Below are 15,816 nucleotides of genomic sequence, written 5' to 3' on the forward strand. Positions count from 1 at the left end.
GAGCACAGAGTGGGAGTCCAAGGAGTTGGGAACTATGGGAGAAAAGGGGCTGGTGACCCTTCCCCGCCTCCCTGCCTGGCTGTTGTTCTCTGAGGACAGGCAGAAAGGGCTCATCCAAGCCCTGCTGGCAGACAGGCCGTGTTTGTGGTAGGCAGTGTTTATGTGAACGCACAAATGTTTATACGAGATTGCCAACCGGTTATTTATGAGTCTCTCAGCCCTTCCCCAATAAAAGCTGTTCCCTCAGCGTTCTGACCAGCCCTGCATCTGTAACGAATGTGTCACTCTCTCGGCTAATGCAGTTCACTTGTGTTTATTTTTGCACAAAAGCAATTTATCCAGCCACTCTGGAAAAAAAAAAAAAAAGCTAGCCCTGTCAGGAACCTTCTTGGAGCAGAGTGTTTTTCCTCAAAAGAAGGCCCAAATGGCTTGCAAAGTTGGGCGGGCTGCTGGGGATTGTGAGGCAGTGTGAGACAGTCCATCTGAAGTTCGGGTCCTCACTGTGGTCTCTGTGTATGCGGGTGTGTGTCTTTGTGGGTCTGTCAGTCACTTTGGGACCCTGTGGGTTTGAGTAGTATTTGTCTCTGAATCTAAGTGTTCTAGCCAGTGTGTCAGATGATTTGAAAACAGTGTTGGGTGGGGAGAGGGTAGTTCTAACTTTGCCTTCCCTTGGGTGGCCATAAATCAAAGTTGGGAAAGGAGGTGACTGGAAGTTAAAGGGCCTGAAGAAAGAAGCAGGAGGGAGGAGGAAGATGAGGAGGAGGAGGAGGAGGGGGAGGGAGGACTAAAAGGGAGGATGCTTGGCTTCAGGGCAAAAGGAGCATTAAGTCTGGCCAGCCAGGGACTGTAACTATAAAACTTGGTGGCAGATGGCCAGCACACACCGCTCCCTTCCACGGTAGTCAGCTGATCATTCCCCCACTCGCCTTCAGTATTGGCAGTGGACCTTTGTAGGGGAAAGGATGGTCTGTGGGCGTGTGGGGCGGTGAAAATGGAAAAGTCATCTCCTCCTGCACAACCAGATTTGGAGGGCGAAAAGAAAACCAGAAGTGGAGGTGAGAGCTGGTGATGGCAGGGGTCAGGCTATGAGACTTCTTCTGCTAGTCAGAAGGAAAGAGAGGTCCCCACTTGGGCTGAGGAAGACTCTGGGCTCCCCTGGCCTACTTACTGTCACTTTGACCCTGGCCTGTGAGTGGAGCAACCTAGGCTGGGCAGCAGTGGGCAGAGGGCTCCACGCAGAGCCTTCCCATTGGTAGGGAAGCTTCCAGGTGCCTGAGCTCCTCATCCACCCCTTCTCCAACATGGTGGGGATGGCCCTGATGGTAGATAATTTCTGTCATACCTCCCTGGGCCAGCACTCATAATGGTACATTAGGACAGCGGCTCTTAAGCCTGTGAAAGCCCGGTGCTTATTTGCTGAAACAAGATGTCTTACAGGCTCACGCCTGTAATCTTTAGCTGCTCAGAAGCTGAGATCTGAGGATCATGGGTTGAAGCTAGCCAAAGCAGAAAGTCTGTGAGACTCATCGCCATTATCCAGTAAAACCAGTAAGTGGCTCATGTGGTAGGGTGCCAGCCCTGGGTGAAAACTCTAAAGGACAGCACTCCCTGAGTTCAAGTCCCAGTACTAGCAGGTCCAAAAAATTCTCCCTGTGCAGACCAATCATCATTGCCTTGCCCCAGTTGGCAGGAACGTCTCCTGTCCGTGGCTTGAACTTTTTTCATCTTCACACTTTTTCCTCCTATGATATTTCATTAACTCTATGCTGGCTACCAATTGATAAATCAGTATATACTTGTATAAGTACTGAGAAGGAGGCAATTGCACCTTGCTTGAGTATGCTGTGGGAAGTGAGCCTCTTAAACCTTCTGTCTTAAAGTCTTTTTTTCGTGTGTGTGTGTGTGTGTGTGTGTGTGTGTGTGTGTGTGTGTGTGTGTGTGTGTGTGTGTGTGTGTGTGTGTGTGTGTGTGTCTCCTGGGGCTTCAACTCAAGGCCTGAGAGATGTCCCTTAGCTTTTTTGTTCAATGCTGGTGTTCTACCACTTGAACTACAGGCAGCTTTTTGGTGATTAATTGGAGAAGAGAGTCTTGTGGACTTCTCTGCTCTGGCTGGCTTTGAACCTTGATCCTCAGCTCTCAGCCTCTTGAGTAGCTAGGATTAGAGGCCTGAGCTACCAGTGATTGGCTCTGTCTTGAAGTCTTTAGGACAGGCCCAAACCCCTGGTGTTGGTTGAAAAGCTAGGCTATTTCTTTCCTGAACTGTGACTCAGGGAGAAGACTAGCTGTGAGTCGGGTGGGAGAAGAAAGGCTGAGGAGTGATCTTGTACTCTAGGAATGAGCCTACTTTAGAATCTAAAGAGAAATAAAAAGTTGATACCTCACCACTGCAGGGATTAAACCCCACACTGTTGTTAAGCCCACACCCATCCCTAGGCTCAACTCCACCTTTCCCAAAATAGCTAGCCTGCCTTTCTTACTCTTGGGTGTTCAGGAGTTGAGTTACAGCACAAAGCACTCTTCCCTTACCAAGTGCCTGGTCTGATTTGTCACCCTCTATCCCTAGTCTGCTGTAGACTAGAGAACACAGTCTCTTTGTACTGAATATACAGAGCATGGAGCCATGTTTTCCACTAGCAAAATCATTCTCAGGCCCTAAAGGGACAGTTCACGAACTCCAAAGCCTGCAAGGCCCAGAAGGTAATGTGCTAAGAAGAGAGGCAGGCCTGTGGAAGATAAGAAATGGCCCTAAGTATCTAGGTGGGAGACAGTGATGGGGACTGAGGCTTCTCTTTTCTCGGCAGAAGGGAGACACGGCTGAGGGAAGTCACTCTGCTACTTTCAAATCTCTTCTAGTGTTACATGTTGACGACTGATTCTAATGTCAAACATGCTATGCGCCAAGCAAAACACATCTCCAGCTGGTTGGGGCTGGTTTAGCCTTGTGCTGTTGTGCAGTGTGGTGGAGCTGTCACTTGTGGTGCAGTACGGTATGTTTGGTGACTCTGGGTCTCAGTCCTGCCCTCACCATGAATCTATGGATGGGTGCTTTGAAGGTTTGCAGCCCAGGAGAAAAGGTTAACATCGTAGCTCATTTCCAAGTGTCAGGCCCAAACCTTTCCTGCTCTTTCTCAGGGGGCTCAGGGACTCAGACCTCTTGATCTTTCCCTGAGCAGGTCTGGTAGAGCCCCTTCAGGACCTGGTCTCGGGACCATGGGCATGTGTATCTGAAATCCTTAACTCTGATTGTGGGGGCAAGGAAAAGGGCAGGGAAGGTCAGTTGCAGGGGTTCGCGGCCACTGGGAGGAACAGGGAGAGGATGTAGGCCTCTCCCACTGAAAGAGTACTAGAGAAATCATCCTGAAGTCTCTGGGTTTTCACCCCATTGTCCCAAGCTGGGAGGAAGGAGTGTGCAGATTTTGGCCTGAGATTTAGTCTTGTGTGACCTTGGTTTGTGCAGCCTCTAGGTGGATGGACGGAAGGACATTTGGCACAGAAGCCCGAAATTGCCACCAAGAAGATGTTCTAAGACCAGCCTGGCAGTGACCACAAAGCTCAGGAGAGACATTGACTTTGGTCCCAGGTCCCTGTGCCTTCTGGAATCATCTATCATCTGTCATCTATCAGCCCTACACTTTATTAAGCTTAAGGCCTTGGACAGTGATGTCACCCTGGCTAACGGTCCCCTCATGGCTAGCCTCCATGTTCTCTGCAAATGACTGTGGCCTACTGCTACCATAGCTGGATAACTTGATTGGATGCATCTTTCAAGCAGGGACTAGAGTTTTTGCTTCACTACTAACTGCAAGTGTCCAGCAATGAAGCACAGATCTCTGTGGTGCTGCTGGAGCTGTAGCAGGGAGCGGCCACACCCTGGGTGACGCTGGGTGACTTTGAGCTATACAACCAATCGTAGCTGTGGTCTACGCCTGACTCTGGGTCAGACCAGCTGCGTAAGGGCTGCTGGGTTTTCTGTGACTTGATGTGGGACAAGAAGGTTGTAGGGCATGTAAGGGTTGTTTGGGAGACCCTAGGCAGGAGTTCTAGGACTGTTTCCTTGCCTAGCCTCAAGCACAGGAAAGGCCTTGTAGTCCCTGGCCCTTGGCCCACTGAGAGGGCCACAAGAGAGCAGTTCTGATCACTGGGTGCTCCCTGTGGGGTCACTTCTATTTGTGCGACTAATCCCTCTCATCTCTCCCATCCCTGAGGGTGGCTAGATTGTATCCCTCCCTCCTAGACCCCCCCCCCCATGGAGTGTGGGTCTCCTGTGGCTCTGCCAGGTTTCTCAGGTCCCCTTCCACTCTGACTCCTTGATGCTTTAACAGTGAAGTAGGGGTTCCAGCTGAGGCTGGGGCATCTTTCCTACTCATAGGTGTTGCCCCAGAGGCATTCAGCCACCAGCTCCTCACAGGGTTGGGATCTGGTGAGTACAGGATATCAAGCTGGAACGTTGCCTTTCTTTCTTTCTTTCTTTCTTTCTTTCTTTCTTTCTTTCTTTCTTTCTTTCTTTCTTTCTTTCTTTCTTTCTTTCTTTCTTTCTTTCCTTCTTTCCTTCTTTCTTTCCTTCTTTCCTTCTTTCTTTCTTTCTTTCTTTCCCTTTTCCTCTTTCTTTCCCTTTCCCTCTTTCCCTCTTTCCCTCTTTCTTTCTTTCCCTTTCCCTCTTTCTTTCCCTTCCCCTCTTTCCCTCTTTCCCTCTTTCTTTCCCTTTCCCTCTTTCCCTCTTTCCCCCTTTCTTCCTTCCTTCCTTCCTTCCTTCCTTCCTTCCTTCCTTCCTTTCTTTCTTTCTTTCTTTCTTTCTTTCTTTCTTTCTTTCTTTCTTTCTTTCTTTCTTTCTTTCCCTCTTTCTTTCCCTCTTTCTTTCCCTTTCCCTCTTTCCCCCTTCCTTCCTTCCTTCCTTCCTTCCTTCCTTTCTTTCTTTCTTTCTTTCTTTCTTTCTTTCTTTCTTTCTTTCTTTCTTTCTTTCTTTCTTTCTTTCTTTCTTTCTTTTTCTTTCTTTCTTTCCCTCTTTCTTTCTCTGCCAATCAGTCCTGGGGCTTGAACTCAGGGCCTGGACACTGTCCCTGAGCTTTCTCAAGGCTAACACTCTACCACTTGAACCACAGTTCTACTTTCAGGTTTTTTTTTGTTTGTTTGTTTGTTTATGTGGTACTGAGGAATTGAATCCAAAGGCTTCATGCATGCTAGGCAAGCACGCTACCACGAAGCCACATTCCCAGCCCTGGAACATTTTCTTCTTCCCCCTCTCCAGGTCTCATTCTCCTAATAATACTATTATTATACAGCCACAACAAAAGCATGAAGAAAAACAAAGAGGCTGGGCACAGGTGGCTCACGCCTGTTAATCCCAGTTACTCAGGAAGCTGAGATCTGAGTAATGCAGTTTGAAGCCAGTCCAGGTAGAAAAATCCCTGTGAGACTCCCCACTCAAAAGCCAGAAGTGGTCCTGTGGCTCGTGACAGAGTGCTAGCCTTGAGCACAAAGAGGCTCAGGGACAGTGCCCAAGTCCTGAGTTCAAGCCCCCAAACTGACCCCCCCCCAAAAAAAGAAAGAAAAGAAAAACAAAGAGAAAAGTTTAAAACAATAGCAATAACACAAAAAATGAAGAAAAGAACAGATATACCAAAACGAATAGTGGTGTGCTGCACACCCATGGAGCCATGCACATGCACCAGTTTCACACACAGAATCACAAACCCCATTAATTGCCCTCAGTCCCTGTGGGGAGCTCCCAAAATACACCCTTGCCCATCCTGCAGCAGAAATACCTCCTGTCCTCTGTATTTTGGATCTCTCTCTCTCTCTCTTCCCCCCTCTCCTGCCCCTCTAGAACATGAAAGTTCTAAAAAAAAAAAAAGTATTGGCATACTTTGAAATCCCATCTAAATTGTGACCTTTTGCTATGTGTTCTTCTGCAATTAGCTTTTTCTTTCAACATGTGGGTGAGATTCATGCCTGCTGACATGTGTTACTCTGGCTCATTTATTTTCAACGCTGCATAGAATGCCATCGCACGAATAGATCATTTCTCTGAGGAGAGCTCCTGGTGGCCCCTGAGGGGGTGGAGTGGGGGAGCAGCTCAGATCACTGGGCGCTTCCCCCCCTGTGGGGACATCTATCCCACCCCTGTGGGATGCCAGGCCCCATCCCTCCCTTCCAGAACCATTGCTTCACTGAGGAGGAATTCAAGTGGATTTCAAGCAACCTTGTGTTTCCCATAAATCAGCATTGAGAGTGAAACCCTAGCACGAGGGGCCGCAATTGTAACCAGCTGGGTGCAGACAGGCTGGCTAATTGGAACCTGGCCTGGATGGCAGGATTTGCATGCCCCAAATGGACGCAGGTTTCTGATGAGGAGGTGTTGCTAAGCCCTTCTCTAGCACAAAGAGGAGATGCTGAGCTCAGTGCCAGGCCCTGGCCCTGTGGTGATCCCGCTTAGGACCCCCCTCCCCCCTCCTCTCCTCTCAGCTCTGACCGGCTCTGGCTTTGCTCAGCCATCTCCAAGGTGAGTTTTTGTTTTTGAAGTAGAGTCTCGCTGTGTTGTCCTAGCTGGTCTTGAACTTTCCAGACTCAAGCCTCCTGGCACCAGCCCTAGCACCTCCACAGCAGAGTTTCTAGTCTCAGTTCTACTACGTGGATGGAAGGTGGTTGTTGTACTAGCTTTGGTGGGGATCTGTTGGGGGTAGCCTGGCCTAGGGTGAGGAGGGATTATAGCTGAGCCTGCTCCTCCTCCGCCTGTTCCCCCTTTGAAGGGAAAAAGGCAGGGAACCCCTGTGCTAGCCCCAGGGTCTGGGGCTGAAAAATGGCATTTCTGGGCCTGGTCACCTCTCCCTTTATGAGCTTCTTCCTCAACAATCCAGGCAAGTTCCCTACTAGACATTCACATCATCATTACCATTGTTGTTATTATACTTGTCTTAAAAATTTTTTGTACCAGCACTGGGGCAAGAACTCAGGGCCTACACATTGTCTCTTAGATGTTTTGCTCAAAGCTAGTACTCTACCACCTGAGCCACTGTTCCAGTTCCTACTATTATTATTTTTGGGCTAGTACTAGGGCTTGAACTAAGGGTCTTGCATTGTTACTTGGCTTTCTGACACTCTACTAACTTGAGCCACAGTACCACTTCTGGCTTTTGGATGGTTAATTGTAGATAAGAGTCTAATAGACTTTTCTGCACAGACTGACTTCAAGCTTCGATGCTCAGCCAGCTCCTGCATAGCTAGGATTACAGGCATGAGCCATTACAGCCTGGCTAGATATTCCAGTTTTCTTTCTGATTTTCATGGGCTCTTAAAAGAACTTTGGGTCAAGTGCTGTGCCTGTTGGAGCTAAAGAAGAAGCCAAGCTTGGAGCCTCAGATAGTTGCCTTTCTGGAAACTACTAGGCCTTCTGGCTGTGGAAGTCATCCCTGTTAGAATGGACATGGAAGTCATGGTTTCCCCCAGCCCAGGTGTTTCCTTCTGTCAGAGGACTTTGTGTGTGTGGCCACTTTGTGTCTGTCCCATCAGGGTCAGCTGAGGGCCACAGGGAAGCTCCTGCTTGGAGACTTATGTGTGTTGTGTGGGTGAGAATTGTCGCTGAGAGGGACAGGCTCAGAGGACTATAGTTCACTTGTGATGCAGTCTGCCCGAGTTCATCCAAGTTCAAGATACAGTAAGTTCTATTCCTGGTAGGGCTTGGGTGGTCTAAATTTTCAGGGCTCTCTGATGGCCCGCTATTCCCTGGGGCTTCAGGAAAGGACTGTCTGTGTTGGGAATGGAGAGAACAAGACTATTTCGATACCTAGAAGAGATAGCTAAAGGCAGTCAGCTTTGACAGATTATGTAGCTAGAATCTATTCCAGTACCTAGAATTAGGTTGGCATCATCAATTCTACAGACTCCAGAAATGTATCTTCTCACAGTTTTCTGGGGCCTGGCAGTCCAAGACCAAGGTGCTAGCAGGGTCTACTTCTGCTAAGGCTTCTTTCTTTCCTTGGTTTGCTGAGAGTGGCCTTTGCTGCCTTTGTACAGGACTGGCTTTCTCTGCATGGTAGCCTGGTCTCTGTGAGTCCTAATCTTCCTTTATAAGGACACTAGTCAGACTGGATTTGGGCCCCCTAGCAATCTTGTATGTGTATGTGTGCTACCCCTGAAGCTTGAACACAGGACCTGGGTACTGTCACTGAGACTTTGTGCTCTAGGCTGGTGCTCTACTACTTGAACCATAGCTTCATGTCTGGCTTTCTGTTGGTTAGTTGGAGATAAGAGTCTCATAGGCTCTCCTTCCCTGGGCTGGCTTTGAACTACAATCCTCAGATCTCAACCTCCTGAGTAGCGAGGATTACAAGTGCGACCCACTGGTGCTTGGCTCCCCCTAGCAATCTCATTTTAGTTTAGTTACCTCCTTCATGACCCAGTCTCTGGAGGTGCTGGGGTTAGAACTTCAACACAGGACGCATAATTTAGCCCACAGCAGGGGTCACCAAGGCTATATTCAGGGTAGCCACAGGAAGGTACAGCACACCTAAGGGGCTGCTGTACATTAGAAATCTTTGTATTTTTGTGTAATTTCATTGCCTTCCAATGTGAACAGTTGTGTGTCTCTTATGGTAGATTACCTGCAGATGATAACAAATCATTCGTTCTAACACTGCCGGTATATTGTGATAATTATCTGACCAATAAAAAGAAAATATCCTGAAAAGCAACAGCTTTTCCTACATAGGGCCATTTTGGTTTTAGACTGACAAAGATCAGGCCACATGACTGACAGGGCCCCAGGCTTGCTTGGAGTAAGCCATCTGACTGTGGTTAGTCAGATCCACTGGTATGAGCAGGGTCACATGACTGTTGCAGCTTCAGGAAGAGTTTCATGTGACTCCAGTGGAGCCACAGGCTGGTGATGAAAGGCCTCTATGGTTCTTGTAATGAGCATGTGCACTCAACCATTCTAGAATCTCCTCTCAGAAGAAATATAGGGGGAGGGGGAGGGAAAGAGAGTGTATGTGTATATGTGCATGCTTGTGTGCTTTGCATATGTGGGTGTTTATGCCTGTTTGCTTCCATGTGTGTGCACATCTTAGGTGTTTATGTGTGGGGATGTCTTCATGTGTGATATGTGTATCTTGTAGGCATACATGCATACAATGCATTTGTGTGGTGTGTCTGTGCATGTGTGCTCACACCTGCGTAGTTGTGTGTGTATGTATGCATGCATGTGTCAGATGTATGTCATGATGAACCCTAGCTGTGTGGAGGCTGAGGGCAGAGTGGAAGGCCTTGACCCAGGCTTTGAAATGACCACAGATGTGACCTTTCACCCTTTCCTGTGGCTGCTGAGGTCATAGACCTCTGAGGCCAGAGAACTTTCCTTTTAGAATCAAATGGTTCTCTGCCTTGGGAGGGAGAAAAGCTGCTTCCAAAAGCAAACCGGATGATCTTCATCCTGGGGAGCCCGGAGCCAGCAGGACCTTGTTTAATTCTGAAGGAATGTGTGTCCCGCCCAGCAGCGCAGGCCCCAGCCTGACTGAGGGCCTCAGAGTCCCTCAGCTAGCCCTGGCTGCCTGGAAATGGGGTAGGGGATGTGGCTGGGCGGGGGGAACATACCATGCCAGGGAGAGACAACACACGAACTTGTGTGGCTGGAGTGGGCTTGAGTAAGAGGCGCACAGTGCCTTTCTCAAGGGTGTCTGGACCAGGGAGCCCAGTTCTGGGCAAGAGAATCCGGGAAGAGAGAAGATGGCCTGATTTCTACCCCCAAGAAACCTGGGCTCTCGCAGGGGAGAACTACTTTTCCGGCAGGGGATAATATATCACGGCAGAAAAACAGACAGCCCAGAGGGGAGGCAGACAAGAATGCCTAGCTGGAGCCATCAGAGAAGGCTTCTGGGAGTAGTTTTTCCCCTCTCCCTTCCTGGTGGTACTGAGTACAGAGGATGGAACCCAGGGCCAGGTACTTGCAAGGCAAGTGCTCTACCACTTGAGCCATACCCTCAACCTTTTTGGTTTATTGTTTGTGACCACAAGTCTGGGTTTCATCCAATCATGGTGCAGGGTGGAGGCACGGCTCAGCATGGGTATAGGTACAGTGTGTTTTTTGTGTACTGCCCAACATGAGGATGCCCACAGCCTGGCCCCAGTAAACCCCTGCCTGGCATCTAGAAGGGACTAAATGTTTGTTAAATGAATAAATGGGAACACAGGCACAGCTCAGGCCCTTAGAGCCTAAAGGATTCCTATGGACAGCATAGCTTGTTGAAACTATCTTATCAGTGGCCTGTGTCCATGGGGGTAGGGCTACCTGGGTGTCTTCAGTGGGTTAGTTCTGACTGGGCCTGTCCCTACCTCACTACACCTTGCACATGCACAAGTGTGTAAACACATACATGTATGTATATACACAGTGCAGGCTTGTGCTAAGGGCCACGATCCCACCTACTCCCTGCCCACTGTCATCCTGACCTTTGCAGTGTTCAGCACACATCCTCACCCACTCAGAGCTCCATGCTTTTTGTAGTGAGAAGAAAGGCAGAGAGAACCTACCTGGAGATGGTGTTGACTTGGGGCTGATGCTCAGCTGATGCTCAGAGGCAAAGACAGGCAGGAAAATCATAGGTGATGGGATTTAGGCCCCTTCCAGAACCTCAAAGAACAGAGGCCTGTGCATCTGATGCACCTCCATCTTGTCAGTGTGATGATCCCTGAGACTTGGATGATCACTCACTTCCTGAGGTCTTTGGACATTTCTCTCTCCCCTGGTTCCTTTTCCAGAGGTTGCATGGAAATACTTGGGCCTGCCTCAGGCTGAGTGGTTGGAACTGGGCAGCGGGAACGGCCTCAACAGGACTGCACTACTTGGCAGCCACTGCTGCCTCATTGGAACCAATGTCTGCTGAGCCCAGGCTGTGCCCTAGGCTCAAGTCCTTCCCCAGGCTGTGCTGAGAGGCTGTGCTTGAAGGAAGATCTAGAATCCCTCAACTTCCTACTTGTCCACTCTCCTTGGCTTGCCATCCGTGCTCAATCTTCCATCCTCAGAAGAATCCACTCCCTTTGGAGTGGACTCAGGAGATTGCAGTTACCCAGTACAGTATAGGGCATGTTGCTAAATAAAGGTCCCCTGTGCAGACCTTTGAGGGCTGAAGGTCAGGAGGGGCATCATCTTGGGTTAATGGTAGAGGTGTGTGTGTAGGAGGGGGGCGTCTGATTTCTGTTTGGTCTATGGCATTTTTATTCTAGTTACCAGTCCTTCCTCTTTCCCTTAGGTCACCCCTGTTTCCTTGTGTGGGGGGTTCCTTCCAGACTTACAACTGGGATGGAGAAGATACCCCTTCCTCCCTCTACTCTGTAACTGCTCTGCACGTGCATTTGTGACACAGAGCCTGGTCTCCTGCAGCGGGTAAGTTCAGACATGTGTTCAATCTCTGAGTCTCAACTGTCCATCTTTGCTTTATTCTGTTTTCCTGGTTATAAAGTCCACCTGTGAGCCTGCTGCCAGCGGCTCAGGCCTGTAATCCTATCTGTTCAGGAGGCTGAGATCTGAGGATTGCAGTTTGATGCCAGCCCTAGCAGGAAAGTCCATGAGACTCTTACCTCTCATTAACCATCAGGGAACCAGAAGTGGCACTGTGGTTCAAAGTGGTAGAGTGCTAGCCTTGAGCAAAAGAGCTCAGGGACAGTGCCTAGGCCCTGAGTTCAAGCCCCACAACTGACAAAAACTCCAAACCAAAACAAACAAAACCCCATTTATGCTCATTGTAGACATTTGGAGAGCATAAAGCAAGGAACAAAGTTATGAGCTAACTCTGGCATTTGGAGATAAACACTTCTAATTTGGGACATCTCACATCTGGGACCACATAACTAGACTGCTTTGTTCTTCCTGGCCGAAGCACTTCCTACCCGAATCCCATTTCTTGTTCTCACAGTGCCCTCGGTGGCATTGGCAGTCACTGTTTTTTTGTTTTTGTTTTTTTTTCTGCCCATGGCTGAGGACGGGTCTTGAGGCACGCGGGGACCAACATGTGCAGACCCAGGTCTTCTGAACACACTCACACAGCAGACTTAAAACCTATTGTCTGGGCTGGGGAATTCTCTGCCTTGAACCCACCTTTCCATAGGCTCTGCCTGCCTGGTAGGTATGCTTTCTAGTCGTGGCCTGCACTGAGTATTTCTGGGGGGCTGGCTCTGAGCTCCATCCACCTCCCTTGGGTCCAGTGCAGCCTAGGGTGGTGGTGGGTGGGGAAAGGCGCTGGTGTGCCTCCTAGAAACCACATCAAATGGTGCAGCTAGGCATTAATAAATAAATAAACTTGGGAGACAAGTCAATCACCTTCCTTCCCCGGTATCCTTGTCCTGGGGGCAAACAGCGGCATGTGGCTCCCAGCCTGAGATCGCCTTCCCGCCAAGCTGCAGCTGCCTTCTGTCAGATTAGCTGGGCAAGAAGCAACAGGCCTCTGTCCCCTGGGGAAGTGGCGCCCTGCCTGGGAGGTGGCAGGACATTCCCAGGTTGCTCTGTTCCTACCCTCTCCCTGCACCACCCCCTCCCTTCCCCCTAGGCTTGCCACCATTATCAAAGTCTAACCAGCCTTAGGAAGCTACTTATGAACTCTACACTGAAGGGGTTACCATGTTGGTGACTTTAGGACCTATTAGCACAATTAAAAAGCAGGCTTCTTGTTGCTCTAGAAAACATGAATTCACTCAGCAAATTCTCAGTGTCTATATTGTGGCCTGGGTCTTGCTAGGTTGCGGGGTTAGGCAGAGGGGCCACAGCCCTGCCATGGAAGAATATACAGCGTGGTAGGTCAGGTACCTCACTCAGCCTACAGGCCTTCCCGGGAGCTTCCTGAGCAAGTGGCCTGGGCACATTCTGAGATGAGCTGCCGAGTGGAGGGGACCATTTGTAAAGAGCCTCAGGAGAGAGGTGAAGCGGTACCCACAGGTGAGATCTAGGTGTGAAGAGGCAGGCTGGGTGTGGAGGGCTACATGTCTGTGGGCCACATGTGACACAGCCTGCCTCTCATTGTGTGCCTGAGTGCACGTTCAGAGTTGTTTCTTCCTCTGAGTCTTTAAAAAGTGACTGGATTTTGGTAGGTGTGTGTGTGTGTGTGTGTGTGTGTGTGTGTGTGTGTGTGTGTGTGTGTGTTGTGATCAGGGTGATTTCCTCTATCTAGAAACAGTAGCTATCCAAATAGCAGATCAGCATCAAGGAAAAAGGAGTCCTCTGACATTTTCTGCCACTGAATTTTCTATGCTTGCATTCTTTAGAATGCCATTTACACCAACATTTCTCAAATTTTAGTATACAGAAAGAATTTATTTAAAATGTGTGTTTTGGGGGTATGCTTTGGAGATTCTGGTTCTATGGAGTCCAGCAATGTGTAATTTTTAACAAGCTCCCCAAAACAGACCAGATTAGAAAGACCACTCCTAAAAGCCTATTTTTCCCCCCTTGGGGGAGTTTTCTTGCAATTTTCAAGATTGCCACAAGATGGAAGTAATGCTCTGTGATTCTTTCATTCAAGTAACCCAACCAGAGACAGTTCTGGTTTATTGCAGGAATGTGTAAAAATAACTATTTAGATAGTTTCTAAAATAAGTTGGTTATTATATCTTAAATTTCAAAGTTTAACCTTTCAAACATTAGAACTAGCTTTTCTTTTTTAAGCTGGTTTTTTTTAGTATGTTGATCACTAGCCCTTTGCAGCTTTTTATTCCCCCTTTCTTTTTTCTTTTCTTCTGAGTCTCATTTTGAAGTCAATGCCTCACACTTGCTTAGATGGCTCTCTACCACTTTACTTCTAGTCCGGCATTTGGCTTGTTATTTGGGCTTGTCTGCATGGGCTGGTAGACTCCCAGTCCTTCAGATCTCAGCTTCCTGAGTAACTAGAAATACGGATATGAGCCCCTGGCTCCTAGCTTTGCTTCTTAAAAAGTGATACAGAGTCTTATTATGTAGCCTAAACTGGCCTCCAACTAGCAATCCTCCTCCCCCAGCCTCTTGAGTGCTAGGATTTATGAGCATGTACCACCATTCTTGGTATAACACATTGGTTTTAAAAGATGGGTATACAAAAGAGTGTAGAATCTCTTATGAATATTTTCTTCCAAATTACATGTTGAACTTATAGTTTGAGTTAAATCAAATCCTGTTATTCATATTAATTTTACCTGCTTATTACTTTTCAAATGTGACCATTAAACCATTTTGAATTACAAATGTGCCTCACCTCTTATTTTTGACAGAAAACAGCACTGTTTTAGAAATCACCTAAATTAGATTCTCCATGTTAAAAGTAAGGGGATCAAGTCTGATAGCCAAGCACTAGACTTGGACTCAACAGTGTTTGCATGTAAGTTCAAGTTCAAACCCTCATGACCTGCCTGTGGGTTAGTGCTGTCTCTTTCTTGGACACTCTTCCCTCTGTTTTGCAGGTGGCTCACGCCTGTAATCCTCACTACTCAGGAGGCTGAGATCTGAGGATCACAGTTTGAAGCCAGCCCACCAAGAAAGTCCATAAAACTCATCTTCAATTAAATTACAAAAAGCCGGAAGTGGAACTATGGCTCAAGTGATAGAGTTACCAGCCTTGAGTGATAAAACTAAGGGACAGTGCCCAGGCTCTGATACACACACACACACACACACACACACACACACACACACACACACACACACACACACACACACACACACACACACACACACACACACACACATTTGTGTATTGCATATATATATTTACACACACACATTTGTGTATTGCATATATATATTTACACACATACACACACACACATACACACACACACACACACACACACACATATATATATATATACACAAATACACATATACACAAAAGGAGAGGAGAATTATAGAAGCACTACTTAAAAGGGTTACTTAAAAGATGTGAGATAAACTGTAGGAAGGGACACCACAAAGATATCAAATGACTATTGTCGTGGCTACTGATAAAGCCTAAAACCCAGGCTGGGAAAAATAAACAACTCCCTGACACGCCCATGGCAAGAGCTCCTGGGCCTGGCCCTTCCAGCTTCTAGGGAGTTTACAGTTGAGTTGGGGAGTTACTGCAGGTGCTCACGAATGTGAAATGATGATACATGATTATGGAAAACTCATCTCAAGGCTAATGGGGAGAGCGTCTCCTTGTGCCAAACACTCCTTGATCTGGGACAGTAGGATTGGAAGGTTGGTGTGGAGGAAGAGGGAGGGAGTAACAAGAAGGATTAATGTTGTTTCTATTTGCCAAGGGATCTGTCATTGGAGTGGGGAACAAAGGCAGGCACAGACCACAGGATGGTGTGTGTGGAGGCCTGTGGGGGTCACCCACTAAGGACTGAGATGAGGACTGTGAAAGGGCTCCCACCAGCTCTCCAGTCTCTGCTTCTTCCTAACCATGGAGAATCTCTGTTGCCCCATTTGATAACCTGGCCCAGCTTGAGGATTTCATTTTGAAACTAGGGCTGGCTGGCCACACAATGCAGTGGTGGATAATGAGATGTGAATGGAGGTTGTCGGGTTGGACTACTACTAGGGAAGCTCTTTAAAAGAGAAGAGTTGAACTCTTGCCTCGCCTCTTGACTGTGATGGTAATGGTTTCAGCAGCTCTCTTGTGAGCGTGAGTTCAGAAGTCAACCCTTCAATAGCAGAGGGGAGAGCTAGAGGAAGCCAGGGAGCTAGACCACATTATAGAGATGCTGGGGGGCTCGTCCAAATCTCTCAACTTCCATCTTTTCATTACATGAGAGAATAATGGATTCTGACTTTGGCTTAAGCCATGGTTAGTTGGGTTTTCTGTTTGATGAAGTCATTCC

At 48.1% G+C, this 15,816-nt stretch overlaps 1 long non-coding RNA gene across 1 annotated transcript in view; it reads left to right on the top strand.

The window, feature by feature from the left end:
* Window positions 1-946: 946 nt before the first annotated feature.
* The window catches only part of LOC138829025 (uncharacterized), a 63,036-nt gene continuing 48,166 nt past the window's right edge, over window positions 947-15,816 (top strand). The window contains exons 1-2 of the long non-coding RNA XR_011372471.1: window positions 947-1,055; window positions 11,241-11,374. This is a non-coding gene — a long non-coding RNA (uncharacterized lncRNA). The remainder of the gene's footprint in view (window positions 1,056-11,240; window positions 11,375-15,816) is intronic.

This window comes from Dipodomys merriami, unplaced genomic scaffold (assembly GCF_024711535.1).
Source record: "Dipodomys merriami isolate MVZ:Mamm:240054 unplaced genomic scaffold, mDipMer1.0.p SCAF_17, whole genome shotgun sequence".
Taxonomy (NCBI): domain Eukaryota; kingdom Metazoa; phylum Chordata; class Mammalia; order Rodentia; family Heteromyidae; genus Dipodomys; species Dipodomys merriami.